Consider the following 21,940-nt stretch of genomic DNA (forward strand, 5'->3'; position numbering starts at 1 on the left):
TGCAGATGGAATGGTAGATTAGAAAGGTACAGAATGATGAAATCAAAGGCAAGCCAGAATGATTGACAGAATTGCAGCACAGCTACTAGAGACAGAGCATGTGTTTGCACACCAGCTAGACACCAAACAAGGTGTTTTTTTTTTTACAATTAAAGTTGAAGGAGAAGCAATGCCTGCGTAAGGGAAACACGTCCTCAACAGGGTTTGTTCCAGGAGGTTCAATGCATTGCTGTTGTAAGAGATCCCTTTGAATGGCTGGACTGAGAAATGCAGAAATGCAAAGGGCTATTGGCACCCTACGATTCAAACATCAGGTAACATCTGGGTGCTCAATTTATGCCCATCAGCCATTTGTAGCCCATGAGCTCTGCCCATTTAGTTCACAAAGCCTTCGTGACTCTTTCTATTTTGCATTTAAATTTCTTAAGCCACAGTCTTGCACCGTTACATTTCTTACGCCACTCGTCTTTCCCGTTTGAAATTTATGGATCTGTTGGTTTTGAAAGAGCTGCTCTCTCACGGATAGATTGAGGATTTGTCCCTCAAATGAGGGAACAGCATTGTTGTTTTAAATAAACAAATTTGGTGTTATAATCATTTATATGTATCTTCATGGTGCGCCATGGTCTACAAGGAGAAACGGTTCAGACACCTGCAGGAAACCCCTGCAGAATTCAGAGCCCCCATCTATAATGGGTCGATTACAGTTGTACAGGAAACTTTGGTTTATCCGGAGGTTGTATGTCCGGAAACCTCTGTTTTTTTTTAAAAACAGTCAGGCTCTGGAAAGCGTCTCTGTAGCTTAGCAACAGCTTCAGAGACGCTTCCAAGGTACGGGCCGAGTGTTTACAAGCTGTTGCTAAGCAACGGTGTTTGTTGTCAGATACGGAGATGAAAACCTCCGTATCCTTCAATATTAGTGCTGGTCTATCCGGAAGTTTTGATAGATCGGCAGCAGCTCGGTCCCGTCGGTGCCGGATATCGCGAAGTTTCCTGTACTGACTGCACAGCTCTGACAATTGGTCACCACGACTAAACTGAAGTGAGGTATTTCCTACCCTTGCACTCCATTCCAAAAATAATTTAAAACAGAAAATTACCTTCACTTTGCAGGTAACATTACATTCAGAGCCCACAGTACGGAGGTTACCGGAGCAGATCAGACTCCATTCATTCTATGCAATTTAAAAACACTCTGGTGGAAAGGTTGCTCTCAGATCAGGTACAGCAGTGGGTTAAAGCCCCCAAAGCACCTTCAACCAAAACTTTTGCACCAGTGTGGCATTTCTGTATCATCTCCCAACTGCCCTTGCGACCTTTGAGTGAGATTGCCAAGATGTAGAAAATTCATAATATATATCAATGAGGGAACCAAATGTAATATTTCCAAGTTTGCTGATGACACGAAACTAGATGGGGCTGTGAGGAGGATGAAAAGAGGCTTCAAGGCGATTTAGACAAGTTGAGTGAGTGGGCAAATACATGGCAGATGCAGTATAACGTGGATAAATGTGAAGTTATCCACTTCGGTAGGAAAAACAGAAAGGCAGAGTATTATTTAAATGGTGATAGATTGGGAAATGTTGATGTACAGAGGAACGTGGGTGTCCTTGTACACCAGTCACTGAAAGCAAACATGCAGGTGCAGCAAGCAGTTAGGAAGGCAAATGGTATGTTGGCCTTCATTGCAAGAGGATTTGAGAACAGGAGCAAGGATGTCTTACTACAGTTATACAGGGCCTTGGTGAGACCACACCTGGAGTACTGTGTGCAGTTTTGGTCTCCTTACCTAAGAAAGGATATACTTGCCATAGAGGGAGTGCAGCGAAGGTTCACCAGACTGATTCCTAAGATGGCAGGACTGTCACATGAGGAGAGATTGGGTCGACTAGGCCTGTATTCACTAGAGTTTAGAAGAATGAGAGGGGATCTCATTGAAACGTATAAAATTCTGACAGGGCTAGACAGACTGGATGCAGGGAGGATGTTTCCCCTGGCTGGGGGCCTAGAACAAGGGGTCACAGTCTCAGGATACAGGGTAGGACAGTTAGGACTGAGATGAGGAGAAATTTCTTCACTCAAGAGGGTGGTGAACCTGTGGAATTCTCTACCACAGAAGTCACTGAATATATTTATGAAGGAGATAGATAGATTTCTAGACACAAAAGGCATCAAGGGGGTATGGGGAGAGAGCGGGAATATGGTATTAAGATAGAGGATCAGCCATGATCATATTGAATGGCGGAGCAGGCTCGAAGGGCCGAATGGCCTACTCCTGCTCCTATTTTACTATCTCTGATCCAGGTACAATTCTGCACCAAATACAGAATTCAAATAGACCAGATCCTGGACCATTCCTGTTCATTATACAAAACTTTACACTTACTTTCCAGAGGCCTGTGAAGCTGCCACTACAAGGTGTGCAACATCAGCCTAGACCATCCCAACTTGAACATGCATCATTGTTCCTTCATCGTCACTGGGTCAAAATCCTGGAACACCCTACCTAACAGCACTGTTGGCCAGCTCCACAGGAGTACACATGGTGGAGGATCATCTTTCCCAAGTTAACAGTACAATAAGTGTTGAACAGTGTCATTTTCCTGTAGACTGTGTTCCAGAACGGGTGATTGAATGGACATTTACTATAAACAAACTGTCTTAATATGCTGCTTCATTTTGCCTACGCAGGGACAAAAAATCTTAAAATAACAGAGTATTACCCTCACTTTGCAACAGTTCAGATGCAGGTAACAGTACATTCAGAGCCCACATTGGTATTGAGGTTACAAGAGCAGATCACAGGCTGCAGTCATTCTATGCAATTTAAACAGTTCAGTGGAAACGTGCAACAGATCAAGGGCATTGCTGCACACAGCAAGGGTCGGAATTTTAATTTTGAAGTTGTTTTTGTCTTCATCGATGAATGCCAGTGCTTTGCGGCTGGTAGAGTAAGGAAAGCTTGTGGTTGGAAAGTGAAACAGAGACATACACCTGCAGAGCATATGTGGAAGAAACCTTTCCAAAATACCACAGGAGTTAACGGGACAATTTCCAGACACGCAGACAATGCCTGTAGTCAGCAGGAGATCGAATGGTGCAGTTACCTTACAGCCCAGATAATGGCTACAATACTGAAATGTAGAAGAAGAAACATTGCTGCTGCTAGTATAAAGAACAGCAGGAACTTGGTATTTGCATTGCCGGCCTGTACAAACCTCCTCCACCCTTTGGGGAAGAAAAGTTGCAACCACCACTTTTAAACAACTGCGCAAGTGCAGGATTGCTCCAATGCCATTGCTCATCTATCACCACCCACACTGTGCAATCCTCCAGCGATATAAACAGTCCACAGCACCAGGGGCCGCGCATACAGAACTGCTTGTACTTGAAGCAATCGCTATAATATAAAGACAATGTCAGTTTCTGTGCAAAACAACCCAGAAAGCCTGCATTACAAGATCTAACTGTATATCTGCAGTATAAAACTCAGGCAGGTTCTGGCAGAGCGAGATGCGAGCTCCAATCATTGGCATGTGTTAGGAAAAGCTGCAATATAAAAACCCTGCTGAATTCAATACAATCACAGAGTGATCACCCCTTAACCAACAGAACAAATGGAACTCCGTACCGTTACACCTACGTACAGGCTAGCAGCCTTGAAGAAATACGAGGCTAACATTACTTTTGCCTCCTTTATACTACGGAAGAGCACCAGAGGCAATCCTGTTGTGTGAAGGACCTGATGCTCTTGCTATTGCAGCTGCAGAAACATCTTTCAAGCAGGGGTTTTGCACGATATACCTTTGATAGAAAGTCCCACTGGCTGTAAAGCTATAGGACACCTGTTAGTCATATTTAGGTCAGGTCCGCCATTGTGTGTCTGGCTGCGACCTCCAACCACCCCAGACTGGCACATAATGTATTTTCCACATTGCTGGCCTGTGTAAACCTTCCCTCGTCATCAAGAATCACGCATTTGCAGCAACATAAATGGGGCCAATTCAGCATCAGAATGAGACAATTCAGTGAAAGGAACGGAAGGTTTATGGGAACCTTAATGCAAGTGCAAGTCCAAGGAATGGAGGATTTGGGTTAGGATATATGGCTGGAGATGATTCCTCAAATTGGTTGTGGGAAGTGTCGCAATGATTTAAAAATGAGGGTATTGTAGTCGAGTTACAGAGGCCTAGGTAGCTGGCGGTGCTGGGCAAGGACAAAAGGAGACAGGAGTTTGGGATTTGGAAAGGGAGAGGATTCTGATCAAAGATTTCTGGATTAGCTGAAGTTTGTGAGGAGGTGGGGAGTGCTGTGCAAAAAGCATTTGAGAAGCCAATCCTTGATGTGAACACACAGCTGAAGGTTTCACCAGTGGAGAGGTGTAATCAGCTAACGTCCAGACGGCAGAATGGGCTCTCCTTTGGCAATGGAATCGGATGCAAAGTAGAAAGCTCAGTTCAGGCTCAAGCCAAGACGGGCTCAAATAAGCAGCTGGGGAAGTCGTTTGACAGTTAATAACCTGTATAGAATAACTGCAAACATGTTAAAGATTAGACTGTTTCTCTGCAGAAAAAGGATTCCAAAGAGAAACTGTGGAGAGTAAAAGCATGAGTAATTGATCAGAGAGATTTTTTCTTTATTCGTTTATGGGATGTGAGCGTCGCTGGCAAGGGCAGCATTTATTGCCATCCCTAATTGCCCTCGAGAAGGTGGTGGTGAGCCGCCTTCTTGAACCGCTGCAGTCCGTGTGGTGAAGATACTCCCACAGTGCTGTGAGGGAGGGAGCTCCAGGATTTTGACCCAACGACAATGAAGGATCAGCGATATACTTCTAAGTCAGGATGGTGTGTGACTTGGAGGGGAACTTGGAGGTGCCGGTGTTGCCAGATTGCAAGACTAAACCTTTAACGAAAGTGTAAAGTGATGCGAATTGAATCCTCACTGCATGCAGCAAGATAGCACCATTTTCAACACTGGATTTAATTAGCCTTTTCTATCTTCTTCTGTTGGGGCATCCCCACTAATGGGCCAGGCTCTGCATCACCTCACTGCTTATTGTCCCCAAGGACCCAGTCCTGATTATTTGCTCAGTGGTGACCAGGCCATTGTTTTACATTTTCTCATTCACTGTGGCATTAAGGACACAGCTGGCGTGAAACATAAAGGGATAGACAGCACAATGTCAACCTCCAGCAAACACCAATCTAATTTCTAAATTACAAACGCCACAAAGGGCCTCTCACGAACAGCAGTTTGCAAGTACTAGTGTGCAGCCCAGCATCATCCCAGCAGCTTTTGAGAATCGCCATTTCCCCTATACATTACTAGCTTCCTGGCTTCACTTCAAATGCACAAATCGAAAGGTTTTCATCAACTGGTAATGTTTTGAACAGGTGAAATTTAGTGTGTTCGCAAGAAAACCACACCAAAGCCAACAGGAGCCCCCCCCCCCCCCCCAAACCCCTCTAAAAATAAGCCTGGTTACATAAGGGGAACATGTGTGCACAACTGCCTGGTTTCGATTTTGTTAATAATTAAACCATTCATTTCATGTTCTGCACTTGTAATTCAGTATTTTAGTGCATTCAGCTGCCACATCAATTTTCATGCTGCAATGCATTATACGAATTAACGCAAAACAGAGCGCAGAAATTCACTTCGCACACATGAAACCTCTGAAATAGTGCAATTATTGTGAACGGCCCTAAATGAAGAGACCAGGTTTACAAGAACAGGAAAATACTAACTTATCTTTAACTCGTTACAACCGAATCAAAACTAATGACTAGTGGTTAGTTTGGGGCGGGGAGAGGGGTCAAAAAAAGTTTCCACTCCAGTTCATGAAGCCGTTTGACCTTTTATATACCAATAGACAGTGTTCTCTTCTGTGTAGACATCTCTCTTTTCCTCCCTTCCACTGCAAATGTTCAACTGACGTGCTGCTGAAAAAGCAAAAAACGCTAGAAATGGTCGGTCAGTACCCAAAAGAGTAATACGATTAATGTTTTGGCCGTAATATCCAAAACCTTCATCTGTCTTCCTCTCTCAGGTGCTGATGACTTGCAGTGCATTTCTTCCTTTTTTTGTTTTTATTTCAGATCTCCAGCATTCGTGTTTTCTTTTTATTTCACCCTCCAAGTGTCAGCCATGGCTCAGTGGGTAGTACTCCTGCCCGAGTCACAAGGCTGTGGGTGCAACTCCCACTCCAGAGACTGGAGCACAAGCTGACACTCCAGTGCTGCACTGTCGGAGGTGCCGTCTTTCAGATGAGACGTTAAACCGAGGCCCTGTCCGCCCTCTCAGGTAGGCTTAAAAATCCCACAACACAATTTGAAGAAAAGCAATGGGGAGGGGGTGGGGGGCGGGGAGGTGTCTCCTGGCCAATATTCATCCCTCAACCAACATTTAAAAAAAAACAGGTGGTCTGGTCATTTATCTCATTGCAGCTTGCTGTGCTCAAATTGGCTGTCGCGTTTCCTACATTACAACAGTGACTACACTTTAAAAGTACTTCATTGGCTGTATAGCGCTTTGGGACATCCGGAGGTTGTGAAAGGCGCTGTATAAATAAAAGTCTTATAAACACATATATATACACAACTTGCTTAGTGCTTTTAATGTAGAACAAGGTCCCAAGTCATTTCACAGAGAGGTAGTGCTCTCCAAGGGGTTCCCTTACTTCACATCACCCTCACATCTGCTCCACTGTTTTCTGAAGGAAGTGGTGCAGCACAGAGCCATACAGAGCAGCTCTGTCAACAGAAACATTTATAAAACCTAGAGTTTCCACAAATCAAAACAAATGCTCGTCCCTAATAAGAGGAGCTGTCGTTTCCAAGTTCCAGTTGGTAAATCAAGGTGTACAAATGCACAGGGAGTGGTGTGTGCATTTCTAAAAATGGCACCTAACCAGAGGAAGTCAGCTCCAAACTATTAAAAGTTTTGACGTTACCCGTGTGATGGGCAATATCAGCCTAAAGGACACAAAGCCCACTAAAATGGTTTGACTAATACCATGCAAACGGCTGCAGGCCAAGAATGCTGTATTTTTACAAGAAAATTATACAGAAATGGTGTTGAACTGCAATTCTCCCGGGTCTTAAGAGACATAGTGCAATGGTTCAGGTGAGCTGCTGGAGCCAATCTAACACAGGTGAAATTAAAGTAACTTTGCAGTCTTGAACACGTGTTATCGGACACCAATGTTCATTTCTCCAAATTCGTAAAGCACAGAATCACAGAAACCCCACAGTGCAGATAGAGGCCATTTCGGCCCATCGAGCCTGCACCGACACATATCCCACCCGATCCCCGTAACCCCTACACATATCCCACCCTATCCCCGTAACCCCACGTATTTAATCCCTCTAACACGAAGGGTCAATTTTTTATCATAGCCAATCAACCTAACCCGCACATCTTTGGACTGTGGGAGGAAACCGGAGCACCCGGAGAAAACCCACGCAAACACGGGGAGAATGCGCAAACTCCACACAGACAGTCGCCCGAGGCCGGATTCGAACCCGGGTCCCTGGCGCTGTGAGGCAACAGTGCTAACCACTATGCCACCGTGCTGCCCAAGGAATAATTATCATTGATTAAAAAAAACTAATTGTAGCTTAGTGCATTTATCTTTGTGGTTTCTGATACATTCCCTATTTCAGCATGCATGAATGTATCTGGGAGAGATTCCATCCTCGGGTGACGTGGAATCTGTATGGGCAGAGCTGAGAAATACCAAGGGGCAGAAAACGTTAGTGGGAGTGGTATACAGACCCCCAAACAGTAATGCTGAGGTCAGAGATGGCATTACAAGGGAAATTAGAGACGCGTGCAATAAGGGCACAGCAGCTATCATGGGTGATTTTAATGTACATATAGATTGGGCTAACCAAATTAGTAACAATACTGTGGAGGAGGAATTCCTAGAGTGTATACGGGATTGTTTCCTGGACCAATATGTCGAGGAACCAACTACAGATCAGGCCATCTTAGACTGGGTAATATGTAATGAGAAAGGATTAATTAGCAATCTTGTTGTGCGAGGCCCCTTGGGTTGGAGCGATCATAATGAGACAGAATTCTTCATTAAGATGGAAAGTGAAGTAGTTGACTCAGAGACTAGGGTCCTGAATTTAAATGAAGGAAACTACGATGGTATGAGGCACGAGTTCGCTAGGATGGATTGGGGAACGTTACTTAAAGGGTTGACGGTGGATAGACAATGGCAAACATTTAAAAATCACATGGATGAACTACAGAATTTGTTCATCCCTGTTAGGCATAAAAATAAAACAAAAAAGGTGTCTCAACTGTGGCTAACAAGGGAAATGAGGGATAGCATAAGATCCAAGGAGAGGACATATAATTTGGCCAGAAAAAGCAGCAAACCTGAGGATTGGGAGCAGTTTAGGATTCAGCAAAGGAGGACAAAGGGATTAATTAAGAGGGGGGAAATAGAATATGAGAGTAAGCTTGCGGGGAACATAAAAACTGACTGTAAAAGCTTCTATAGATATGTGAAGAGAAAAAGATTGGTGAAGTCAAGTGTAGCTCCCTTGCAGTCAGAATCAGGGGCATTTATAATGGGGAACAAAGAAATGGCAGACCAATTAAATACATGCTTTGGTTCTGTCTTCACAAAGGAGGACACAAATAACCTCCCAGAGATGTCGGGGAACATAGGGTCTAATGAGAGGGAGGAACTGAATGAAATCAGTATTTGTAGAGAAATGGTGTTAGGAAAATTGACGGGATTGAAGGCCAATAAATCCCCAGGGCCTGATAATCTACATCCTAGGGTACTTAAGGAAGTGGCCCTAGAAATAGTAGATGCATTGCTGGTCATCTTCCAAAATTCTATAGACTCTGGAACAGTTCCCATGGATTGGAGGATAGTTAATGTAATCCCACTATTTAAAAAAAGGAGGTAGAGAGAAAATGGGGAATTATAGACCGGTAAGTCTGACATCGGTAGTGGGGGAAAATGCTAGAGTCCATTATAAAAGATGTAATAGCAGAGCACTTGGAAAACAGTGACAGGATCAGACAAAGTCAACATGGATTTACAAAAGGTAAATCATGCTTGACTAATCTACTGGAATTTTTTGAGGATGTAACTGGTAGAATAGATAAGGGAGAACCAGTGGATGTGGTGTATTTGGACTTTCAGAAGGCTTTCGATAAGGTCCCGCATAAGAGATTAGCGTGCAAAGTTAAAGCACATGGGATTGGGGGTACGGTACTGTCTTGGATAGAGAACTGGTTGGCAGACAGGAAGCAAAGAGTTGGAATAAACGGGTCTTTTTCGAGTGGCAGGCAGTGACTAGTGGGGTATCGCATATATATGATCTAGGCGAGGGAACTAGATGTAATATCTCCAAGTTTGCAGACGACACAAAGCTGGGTGGGCTTGTGTGCTGTGAGGAGGATGCAGAGAAACTCCAGTACGATTTGGACAGGTTGGGTGATTAGGCAGATGCATGGCAAATGCAGTATAATGTGGATAAATGTGAGGTTATCCACTTTGGTGGCAAAAACAGGAACACAGATTATCTGAACGGCAACAGATTGGGAAAAGGGGAAGTGCAGCAAGACCTGGTATCCTTGTGCACCAGTCGCTGAAGGTAAGCATTAGGTGCAGCAGGCGGTTAAGAAGGCAAATGGTATGTTGGCCTTCATAGCGAGAGGATTCGAGTACAGGAGCACGGATGTCTTGCTGCAGTTGTACAAGGCCTTGCTGAGACCACACCTCGAGTATTGTATGCCATTTTGGTCGCCTTATCTGAGGAAGGATGTTCTTGCCATGGAGCGAGTGCAGCGAAGATTCACCAGATTGATACCTGGGATGGCAGGAATGACGTATGAGGAGAGATTCGGTCGATTCTGCTTATATTCGCTAGAGTTTAGAAGAATGAGAGGGGATCTCATTGAAACTTATAAAATTCTAACAGGAGTAGACAGACTAGATGCAGGAAGGATGATCCCAATGGCGGGAGAGTCCAGAACCAGGGGTCACAGTCTAAGGATAAGGGGTAAGCCATTTAGGACTGAGATGAGGAGGAATTTCTTCATCCAGAGAGTGGTGAACCTGTGGAATTCTCTACCACAGAAGGCAGTTGAGGCAAATTCATTAAATATATTCAAGAAGGAGTTACATATATTTCTTAAGGCTAAAGGGATCAAGGGATATGGGGAGAAAGCAGGGACAGGGTACTGAATTTGGATGATCAGCCATGATCTCATTAAATGACGGAAGAGGCTCGAGGGGCCAAATGGCCTACTCCTGCTCCTATCTTCTATGTTTCTATGTCACCTGAGAGTATCTCCAATACACATTCCCCAAGGTGTTTATCTGCAAGCGTCACTAGGAGTCACTCTCCTTGCAGAGATGTTCTGTACAGAGGTCAATATTATGATTGGGAAACGTCAATCACCAAGGAGAAAGACTGTAATGATCCACCCCCCCGCCCCATGCGAGTAATACGTTCAAAACTGGAAAAACTCCAGGAGAGGCTTCAGCTTTCTATATTAATTGCAAGACGGGTAAACTGCTGGGAGACTACTGCATTGGAGTGATCTCAAAATGTTCAGTCTGGAACTATCGTAATGGCCATTCTTGCATTTCCTGACAAGAGTTCGAGAGATTAAACTTTCCTCTAACATCATAAAAGCAATGAGCAGTGCTTAAAGGAGGAGGTGGGCTTGGACCCGGAGGTCACATTTCCATGTCCTGGCCTCAGAAATGCTGGGAAGATGGTGGCCCTGTTTGAGAAACCAGCTACCCTGTGGTGAATTGTTTTTTGTTCAAACTTATTTTTAAAACTAATTGCAGGGTATGTTTTGCAAACACTCGAATATTAAGCCATGGTAAGGACTTAACTTGGAATATTTATTTCACACAATTCAAACAGAACCTCAGCTAACGAGCTTTAAACAGGTATGGAACACTGCAGAACAGTGATCTCAAGTAGGGAGGGTTGTTCTCATTAATAATTAGTCATATTTTACTGGTTGTGTTCTGGCAATGAATACAAAAACCTGCTTGTGACATTGATGGAGCACAGTATGTTACAAAAGCACAGAATCCCTGCACAGGGGTGATTATTGAACAGGAATTAGTGCAAGACAGGAAGCAGGCTTATGATGCTGGGCAACTTAGAGTTTGTGTATAACAATGACCAGGGAGGGTGTCAAAACAAGAGTCAGCAGAAGCTGAACCTGCAAGGTAACAAAGGCACGGTGAGGTGGGGATAAGATAGGGCAAAGACGGGAAATACTGATGAGAGTGTGCATTATTGAGTTAAGCCTGAGCAAAGCGCCAAGATGGCGGATGGGGTCATGGGCTAAGATTCAAAGTTTTTAAGGGAGCGGGACCCAAAAAGGAGCTGTTCTATTTTGATGACAATGGCTTAGAGAATAGCACAACGAAAGCCGTGGAGTTGAGAGCGGTGGCAAGGAGATAAAACTAGATATTGTAAGTATACGTAGGGAACCAGACTCATAACTTGACAATGTTGACAAAAGGAAGTATATAAATAAGGAACAGGAGGGGACCAAGAATTGATGCTTGGGCACACGACATGATTGTGCGGGTATGGGAAGAGGAGACTTTGTACATATGCTGGTATGTACACTGGAATGTATAGATGCCACAGTAGTGGAGCGGCAGTGGAGAGGGTGGAGTGGTTGACCACTGGAATCTATAGATGCCACAGAAGTTGATAGGCTGGCGTACTTGACCGCTGGCTGCACTGGAATGTATAGATGTCACAGAAGTGGAGTGGCAGTGAAGAGGATGGAGCAGTTGACCACATTAAAGACCAGAGTGGTCGAGGAGGATCACAAGAAATAAAGCACTTTTGGTGATTTTGACCAGTACTATGGGCTGAGGACTACATTCTTTTTCAGTCAAGAGGCAGCAAACGGAGACAGCATTTATGTTCCTTTTGTCCGTGCTACACCCCTATTAGGAAGTACCAGGTAAAATATCAGCACTTTTTCTACCTTTTCTGTTTTCCTCACTCTTTTCATCAGAGTGTATGCCTTGTAACAGGTCCTTTGTCACATTCTACACCTTTGGCTTGTTGTCTGTTACTTTAGATTTTGGTTCGGTAAGGGTAACAAGGGATATGGAGCCAAGGCGGGTAAATGGAGTCGAGGTACAGATCAGCCATGATCTAATTGAATGGTGGAGCAAGCTCGAGGGGCCGAATGGTTCTGTTCCTAAGTGCCTGTGAGGATATAGAATGCAAAATATGGTAACAACTCGCTTCGCATAGCCATGGACCCTGTCAATCTAAAATGGAGGATCCTGTCAGCATAAAATGGTGGTGAAATGTCGACATCGCTGAGTCACTTGCATATTGTAAGAAATGATCATGTTAACTCAAGAAACTGTGAAGGCAGCAGGAAGTAAAATAAAAGAAGCTAAACTGATCTGTGGCTGCTAATATGGCTGGCACCCACAATGTCACACCTTGCTGGTGGAAACAGTGTAGGGCGGAGTGCAGAGGTTATACAGACAATAGGCGATCAGAAAACACATTACCATGATTGCAAACGCATTACCATAATGATTAGGTGATCATGAAACCATTACCAGGATATTTACTTAACTATAAACCATTCAGTGAAATGTGACTTCTTTGTTTCATACTGCCAGGCCAGGAAATCAAATTAAATGTATACGTGTACAGCTCGGGATTGGTGCAGACTGTACGATGTGTTAATGTCTTCTCAAATGCAAGTATAATAATGTGGCACACTGTATGAAAGATTGCTTGCTCTGGTTTAACCTGTCAGACTCTTCTGGAGTCAGGACTGTGCTGTATCAGAGTAAGTCTCCCGGGATGACGGAATAAAAACTGTTGAACTCAACCAGTATTCGACTCAGTGTTTGTACTGAACCAGATGGAGGACCAAAAGAATCCTTTTCAACACCTGTAAAATCTGTTCACCAGAACCGGTTTCTTTTCTTTGCCAGTTGCTGCTGAATCCAGCACATGAAATACACCTGATCTTCCATGCAGCATTTCCTCTTTCTAGCTGCAGTGCTTTCTTGGCCTCCAGTTCTACCTCACCACCTCTCTCGACCCCTCTACAGTCTCTGATTTGTCACACTGCTTGTCCGACATCCAGTGCTGATGAATAAAAATTTCTTCCAACTAAATATTGGGAAGACTGAAGCCACGGTCTTCAGTCCCCAGCACAAACACCGTTCCCTAGTCACCAGCTCCATCCCTCTTACTGGCAACTGTCTGAGGCTGAGCCTGACTGTTTGCTACCTTGGTGTTCTATTTGACCCAGAGATGAGCTTCCGGCCACATATTGGCTCCATCACCAAGACTGCCTCCTTCCACCTCCGTAGCATTGCCCGACTCCGCCCCTGCCTCAGCTTACCTGCTGCTGAAACCCTCATCTGTGCTTTTGTTACCTCTAGACTTGACTATTTCAATGCTCTACTGGCTGGATTCCCATCTTCCACCCTACATAAACTTGAGCTCATCCAAAACAGTATCCTAACTCACACCGAGTCCCGTTCACCCATCAGCCCTGTGCTCGCTGACCTATGGCAATCGCTCAATTTTAAAATTCTCATCCTCGTTTTGAAATCTCTCCATGGCCTCGCCCCTCCCCAGCTCTGTAACCTCCTCCAGCCCTACAACCCTCCGAGATCTGTGTCCCTCCAATTCTGGTCTCTTGCGCAGCCCGAGTTTAATCGCTTCACTATTGGCGGCTGTGCTGTCAGCTGCTTAGGCCAAGCTCTGGAATTCCCTCCCTAAACATCTCCGTCTCTCTTTCTCTCCTCCTTTAAGATGCTCCTTAAAACCTGCCTATTTGATCAAGCTTTTGGTCACCTGTCACAAGATTTTATTCCGTGGCTCGGTGTCAAATTCTGTTTGATAACACTCCTGTGTGAAGTGTCTTGGGACATTTTACTATGTTAAAGGCGCTAGATAAATGCATGTTGTTGTTTAGTTAAAGCAGGAGAATTAACTAGGCCTCTCCAGATAGTAAGCAGAAAGACCAAAGGTCTTTATGCTTTCTGTTGGGAAGTATGTGGTCCCAGTTTTGACTCCAATTTTTGTGATAACTGAAGAAAGTAATGACAGTAATGACGGACCGCAAAATTTTTAGTTGAAACAGTTCCTCTGAATTCATCTCCCCTCTGCCTCAACTGTGGGCACTGGATAGCTTCACACACTGCTGGAGACAACAGAGCTACATAGGACATACGGCACAGAAACAGGCCATTCGGCCCAACTAGCCCATGCCAGCATTTATGCTCCACTCAAGTCTCCTCCCATTTTTCCTCATCTAAATCTATCAGCATAACCCTCTATTCTTCTCCCTCATATGCTTGTCTAGCCTCCCCTTAAATGCATCTATACTTTTCACTTCAACCACAAGTTCTACATTCTCACCACTCTCTGGGTAAAGAAGTTTCTTCTGAATTCCCTATTGGATTTCTTGGTGATTATCTTATATTGATGGCCTCTAGTTATGCTCTTCCCCACAAGTGGAAACATTCTCTCTGCATCCACTCTATCAAAACCTTTCATAATTTTAAAGACCTCTATTAGGTCACCCTCAGCCTTCTTTTTTCAGAAAACCCAGCCTGTTCATCCTTTCCTGATATGTATTTCTGGTATCATCCTTGTAAATCTTCTCTGCACCCTCTCCTGTGCCTCTATATCCTTTTTATAATATGGCAGCCAGAACTGTACGCAGTACTTGTTAAGTGTGGTCTAACCAAGGTTCGATACAGGTTTAGCATAACTTCCCTACTTTTCAATTCTATACCTGTAGAAATAAACCAAAGTGCTTGTTTTTTTTTTTTATGGCCTTGCTAACCTGTGTCGCAACTTTTAGTGCTTTGTGTATTTGTACACAGAGATCCTGTTTTTCCTCTACCCCACCTAGACTCGTACCCTCCAAGTAATAAGTGACCTCCCTATTCTTCCTACCAAAATGTAATAACTCACATTTATCTGTGTTGAACTTCATTTGCCAATGATATGCCCATTCTGCAAGTTTATTGATGTCCTCCTGTAATTTGTTGCACTCCTCCTCAGTACAGTATTGACTATCCCCCCAAATTTGGTGTCATCCACAAATTTAGAAATTGTGTTTTTGATTCCAAAGTCTAAATCGTTAATGTAAATTGTGAACAGCAGTGGTCCCAGCACTGATCCTGTGGAGCACCACTTCCCACCCTCTGTCACTGCGAATATTTTACCCCTACTCTTTGTCTTGAAGCCAGCTAGCTATCCATTCTGCTACTTATCCCCCGACTCCGCATTCTCTGACCTTGTTCATCAGTCTATTATGGGGTACTTTACACCTAGTTCCTCGCAATGCACGATTGCCTCCAGATTCCCTGTTTTATTACAGACACTGTGTGCATTGCTGCACAGACAGTTTAACTCATTTTTAATAAGATTTTCTCGCACTTTATGTTTAACCATCTTTTTAGACTCCTGTTCTATAACTCTATTCATTCCCTTGTCATCAATGTCTTCCCTTTTTATTCTTTCCTATGCTCTCTTTTCTGTTTTTTTTTATAATTAGGTTACGTTTCTTGTAGATCTCTCCCCCCTAGACAAAGCTGACGCATGTTTTAAGTATTTTCAAATGGACTTGCTAACAAAGTAAAAAGAATCAGTAAAATAACCACTGCCAAATTCTTGCTTTGCTTTCCCAGAAGAATTCTATTTCTGATTGGTGGAGTGAAAGGCCGCACAGCATACTCGAACTGAACTGCTCCAGTTGCCTATTGCCGTGGTTAGCAGTACCCTGTGATCTTTAATATCAGGGCTGACTTTTCTCAACGCATGTTGTCCTGGTCCCAGGGCTGCTGTTTTAGTGATTAGTGAAATGGGCAGACACATGGCAGATGCAATTTAATGCAGATAAATGTAAAGTGTTGCACTTTGGGAGAAACAACATGGAGAGGCCGTATAATCTAAATGGTACGATTCTGAGGGGGGTGCAAGAACAAAGGGACCTGAGGGTGCATATTCACAAATCACTGAAGGTGGCAGGGCAAGTTGAGAAGGCAGTTAATAAAGCATATGGGAAACTTGGCTTTGTAAATAGGGGCACTGAATACAAAAACAAGGAAGTCAGCCTAAACCTTTACAAATCTCAGGTTAGGCCTCAGCTGGAGTATTATGTACAATTCTGGGCCCCACACTTCAGGAAGCATATCAAGGCCCTGGAGAGAGCACAGAGGAGGTTTACCAGGATGATACCAGGGATAAGGGCATTCAGTTATGTGGGGAGTTTGGAGAAGCTAATAGAGGTATTCAAAATTATGAGGGCTTTTTACATAGAATATACAGCGCACAAAATATACAGCGCATAAACAGGCCATTCGGCTCAATCAGTCCATGCTGGCGTTTATGCTCCACTCGACCCTCCTCCCATCCTTCCTCATCTAACTCCATCGGCATAAACCTTTATTACCTTCTCCTTCATATGCTCATCTAGCCTCCCCTTAAAAACAGCTACACTATTTGCCTCAACCACTCCCTGTGGTAGCAAGTTCCACATTCTCACCACTCTCGGGGAATTCAGAAGAAACTGCTTTACCCAATTTGATTTATTGGTGACTATCTTATATTGATGACCTCTAGCTTTGCTCTTCTCCGCAAGTGGAAACATTCTCTCTGTATCCACTCTATCAAAACCTTTCATAATTTAAAAGACCTCCATTAGGGTCACCCCTCAGCCTTCTCTTTTCAGGAGAAAAGAGACCCAGCCTGTCCATCCTTTCTGATAGGTATAACCTTGCATTTCTGGTAGCATCCTTGTAAATTTTGATAGAGCAAGTAGGGAGAATCTATTTCCTCTGACAAGTGGGTCGGTAAACAGAGGTCCTAGATTTAAAATAACTGGCAAAAGAACTGGAGGGAAAATTAGGAGAAATTTCTTCACAAAGACAGGATTTGGAACACACTACCTGAAAGTGTGGTGGAATGAGATTCCATAGTAAGTTTCAAAAGGAACTTGCAGCATTATGGAGAAATGGCTGGGGTGTCGGACTAAATTGGACAGCTCTTTCAAAGAGCCGCCACAGGCACGACAGGCTGAATGGCTTTGTTCTGTGGTATAAGATTCTATTCTAGAGATGGCTGCAGTAAGCGCTTGTGTTGCAGCCTTTGGCAAAAGCCCCCTTTTGGTCATTACTGGAGGAGTGAGTCAGGTTTTGTATATATAAAAAGTGAAATTCTCAGACAAATCAAGCCCTGCCCACAGAAGAAATCCAAAAAGCACTCAAATTAAAAATAGTCAGCCTCTCATCGTCTTTTTTATTCTCATCTTAGTATAGTGACCTTGGTACGCTAACCCCCCCCTTCTATTTTGGTGCCAGGTGCTGGTCTCCATTTTCTACCACAAATGTACCTCATCTTGAGGCGTGCAAGCATTTATCACAAACATAAACGAATGATTGAAAACTTCCCTTTGGGCTTGTAGAGTGGACGCTCTAAGTTTTCTTAAGGCTGTGTAATTATACCAGCCACAGCACCTCAAACAGAAGTTGCTTTCCAGAGTCACCAAAACTTGCTTAATTTCCAGACTTGAGACCCAAATGGTTGGTGCTGTGTACTGCACTGGTACATGCCACATATGGCACTGAGTGATCAGCAAGGGCAGTATAAACTGTGCCAATGCCATATCCTTACTTGCTTGTGTTATATAGCAGCTGTTGCTCAGAGAAGAAAGCTATAAAGGGTTAGAACATAAGAACATAAGACGTAGGAGCAGGAGTAGGTCATTTGGCCCCTCGAGCCTGCTCCGCCATTCAATAAGATCATGGCTGATCTGATCTTGGCCTCAACTTCACTTCCCTGCCTGCTCCCCATATCCCTTTTTCCGTTATCGTTCAAAAATCTGTCTATCGCCACCTTAAATATATTCAATGACCCAGCCTCCACAGCTCTCTGGGGAAGAGAATTCCACAGATTCACAACCCTCAGAAGAAATTCCTCCTCATATCCGATTTAAAAGGGTGTCCGCTTATTCTGAAACTATGCCCCCTAGTTCTAGATTCCACCACGAGGGGAAACATCCTCTCTGCAGCTACCCTGTCGAGCCCCTTCAGAATCTTAAATGCTTCAATAAATTTGGTTGTCAACTTGCCGCCCGAGTGTAAAGCTGGCATTTTGGATGAGCCGCCTGTTATAAAAACCGCCCGCAAGTTGAAAATCTACCCCATAAAATCTGAAGCTGTAATCTGTATCAACGTAATTAGGTAATAAGTAGTCCAAATTGTGCTGGACGGCAGTCATTTTCTCTGCCGGCACATCTAGACAGGACATTTACTGCAGAAACCCAGGAACGGCTCAGGAAAGGAAGCAAGTATTTGTTTTTTTTTGAAAAATTCCAAAAGCCACAGACTGTCAGCTGATTTCCTCCCAACCCATCCAGAAAGTGTTCTGCTGATAAAGGCACATTTCACAACAGCTGAAAGATGCAACTCAGAGGCCCTTACTGTATGAAGCGATTAAAGACGATTAGGCAAAGTGGCAACACATTATATAAATGCAGTTATTTTCTTCCTTTCTGGTTGAGTCAGGTACTTCAGTTTATCATAAGTTGAGCCCCATTATAGGAGGATAAAAAACAAGTTTTATGGCCTCGCCAATATCCCCTCACTTCAATGAAAGAATATTTAACCTTCTATTAAAAATGCTGTTGTAAAAATAAAAATGTCAAAATGAATGATTGCTGCATTCAGCCCATTTTTTCCAGTCGTAAAACAGTGTGTGCATTGTATTATATAAAAAGAGGGAAAGGCAGAAGGCGTGTGTCTGTGTGCATCTGCGTGTAACCCAGCTCTCCGACTTAAAAGGACCGTATCTAACCCATTCACACTTACCGCACATTTCTCAACATTTATGGTTACAGAAATTGACAACCACAAAAACAGCTCATTAGGATTCTCTAACTGAAAGAAAAGGCTTGCATTTATATAGCGCCTTTCACGAGCATCGGACGTCCCAAAACGCTTTACAGCCAGTGAAGTACTGTTGTAATGTGGGAAACGCGGCAGCCAATTTGCGCACTGCAAGCTCCCACAAACAGCAATGTGATAATGACCAGATAATCTGTTTTTAGTGATAGTGATATTGATTGAGGGATAAATATTGGCCAGGACACCGGAGATAATCCCCCTGCTCTTCTTCAAAATAGCGCCATGGGATCTTTTATGTCCACCTGAGAGAGTAGACGGGGCCTCGGTTTAACGTCTCATCTGAAAGGCGGCACCTCCGACGGTGCAGCGCTCCCTCAGTACTGCACTGGAGTGTCAGCCTGGATTTTTGTGCTCACAGTGCCTGGAGTAGGACTTGAACCCACAACCTTCTGCCTCAAAGGCAAGGGGACTACCAACTGAGCCACGCCTAACACTTGAGAGCACCGAATAAACTGAATGAACATCATAGTTTAAGTTTATTTCACTGGAGTACTAAAGGCCAGAAGCTTAGGGTGGTTAGGAGCCAGTTAACTCCACAGCAAGATACACATTTAAACCGCACCCCTGCAATGTCAGGCTCCTGCTCCCTGAGGAAGTCAGCAGCTTGCATGTTTGCGATTAGATTAATCTTAGTGCTCCTCGCAGCCACACACACGCAATCGCCTTGCAGCTAAAGTCTAACTACAGTACCACGTAGCAACATGCCAAGCCATGCGAGCAATAAGCACATCCCAGGGCAGAGAGCACAGTAATTAGATTAGAATGGATTCATGCACAAAACAATGGTTTCACTCTAACTGCAGCTATCTGGCTGGATGGCAGTAATCAACTGAACAGATCAACTAGTGGGTATTTTTCTTCCTTGATTGGGAGAACCGATGATCCTGAATGACTGTACTGCTCTGATTAAATGACATTTGCAACAGTCTTATGCAACACGCTCTCTCTCTGGTATTACAGCCCTCTCTCTCTCGCCCTCTCTCTCTCTCTCTCTGGCCCTGCACACCTCTCTCTCTCTCTGGCCCTGCACACCTCTCTCTCTCTCTGGCCCTGCACACCTCTCTCTCTCTCTGGCCCTGCACACCTCTCTCTCTCTCTGGCCCTGCACACCTCTCTCTCTCTCTGGCCCTGCACACCTCTCTCTCTCTCTCTGGCCCTGCACACCTCTCTCTCTCTCTGGCCCTGCACACCTCTCTCTCTCTCTGGCCCTGCACACCTCTCTCTCTCTCTGGCCCTGCACACCTCTCTCTCTGGCCCTGCACACCTCTCTCTCTCTCTGGCCCTGCACACCTCTCTCTCTGGCCCTGCACACCTCTCTCTCTCTCTGGCCCTGCACACCTCTCTCTCTCTCTCTGGCCCTGCACACCTCTCTCTCTCTCTGGCCCTGCACACCTCTCTCTCTCTCTCTGGCCCTGCACACCTCTCTCTCTGGCCCTGCACACCTCTCTCTCTCTCTCTGGCCCTGCACACCTCTCTCTCTCTCTGGCCCTGCACACCTCTCTCTCTCTCTGGCCCTGCACACCTCTCTCTCTCTCTGGCCCTGCACACCTCTCTCTCTCTCTGGCCCTGCACACCTCTCTCTCTCTCTGGCCCTGCACACCTCTCTCTCTCTCTGGCCCTGCACACCTCTCTCTCTGGCCCTGCACACCTCTCTCTCTCTCTGGCCCTGCACACCTCTCTCTCTGGCCCTGCACACCTCTCTCTCTCTCTGGCCCTGCACACCTCTCTCTCTCTCTCTGGCCCTGCACACCTCTCTCTCTCTCTGGCCCTGCACACCTCTCTCTCTCTCTCTGGCCCTGCACACCTCTCTCTCTGGCCCTGCACACCTCTCTCTCTCTCTCTGGCCCTGCACACCTCTCTCTCTCTCTGGCCCTGCACACCTCTCTCTCTCTCTGGCCCTGCACACCTCTCTCTCTCTCTGGCCCTGCACACCTCTCTCTCTCTCTGGCCCTGCACACCTCTCTCTCTCTGGCCCTGCACACCTCTCTCTCTCTCTGGTCCTGCACCTCTCTCTCTCTCTGGTCCTGCACCTCCCTCTCTCTGGTCCTGCACCTCCCTCTCTCTCCAGCATTACAGCTCTCGCTCTCTCTCCAGCAATATTTCCTGTAACAAAGTGACACAAGAAGTTCAGGAAAAGGAACTGTTCGTTTGCCCACTTGTTCCATGGTATTAACTAAATTATGCCTCTCAGCTTCAACATTTAAAAAATATAATGGTCAGCTCATGATATTATGCTCTGGAGCAGCCTACATCTGAAGACAATACAATGTGGAGTGCAGATTCAGGATTGTGGCACTTTCTGGATTGGGTTTTCAACAAAGAACAGCACTGGTTAGAATTTAATAATTATACTACGGAGTTGGAAATTACCATTTTTCTCTCCCTCTCACCCCACCCCAATTACACAATTAATAATTCCTCACAGTTACACAGTGAGCAAGTGTTACCTGCTGGATTAACAGGAACTCTATGCAGTTATGTAGTGATTAGTTCTTAGCATGCTGAACAGGAAATGTGACAAAGCTTTAAAGTTCTGTCATAAGTGAGATCTGCATTAACATTTAAGGTTTAGTCTTTCTTGTTATCTGGGAATATGATGCAAAGGAAAATCGTACTTCTGAAATTGGACACATCAGTTTGTGCTGTTGTAGCCAGTGGACACCAATGAATATTATGTTGCAAGCAAGAAATATCCAGAAGCCACAATCAAGTCCCACCACAGTGCATCACTGAGAAAGCTCTCTCATTTTAATCGTCTGTGACTATCCAGTCCTAGAACAGGATTTGTGTGGAAAAGTGTTTCAGTGGTGTAAAGTTCTACAGAATAACTTACCTGTTGTCTAAAAGGAGCCAGATAGACCCCTCTAATCCTGACATTACAAAGTAGGGGAACGAGATACTGGCCGAGTTTCAGGAGAACCAAACAATGTCTATTAATTTATTCTTTTATTTGGGACA

The 21,940-nt window shown here is 44.6% G+C and overlaps 1 protein-coding gene across 1 annotated transcript in view; it reads right to left on the bottom strand.

Annotated features, from left to right (window-relative positions):
- Nucleotides 1-21,940, bottom strand: part of LOC147104559 (septin-2) — a 177,377-nt gene that overhangs the window by 14,028 nt on the left and 141,409 nt on the right. The gene's annotated exons all lie outside the window — the stretch shown is intronic.

This window comes from Somniosus microcephalus, chromosome 19 (assembly GCF_052327205.1).
Source record: "Somniosus microcephalus isolate GS21.2 chromosome 19, FLI_Smic_1.0, whole genome shotgun sequence".
NCBI lineage: Eukaryota > Metazoa > Chordata > Chondrichthyes > Squaliformes > Somniosidae > Somniosus > Somniosus microcephalus.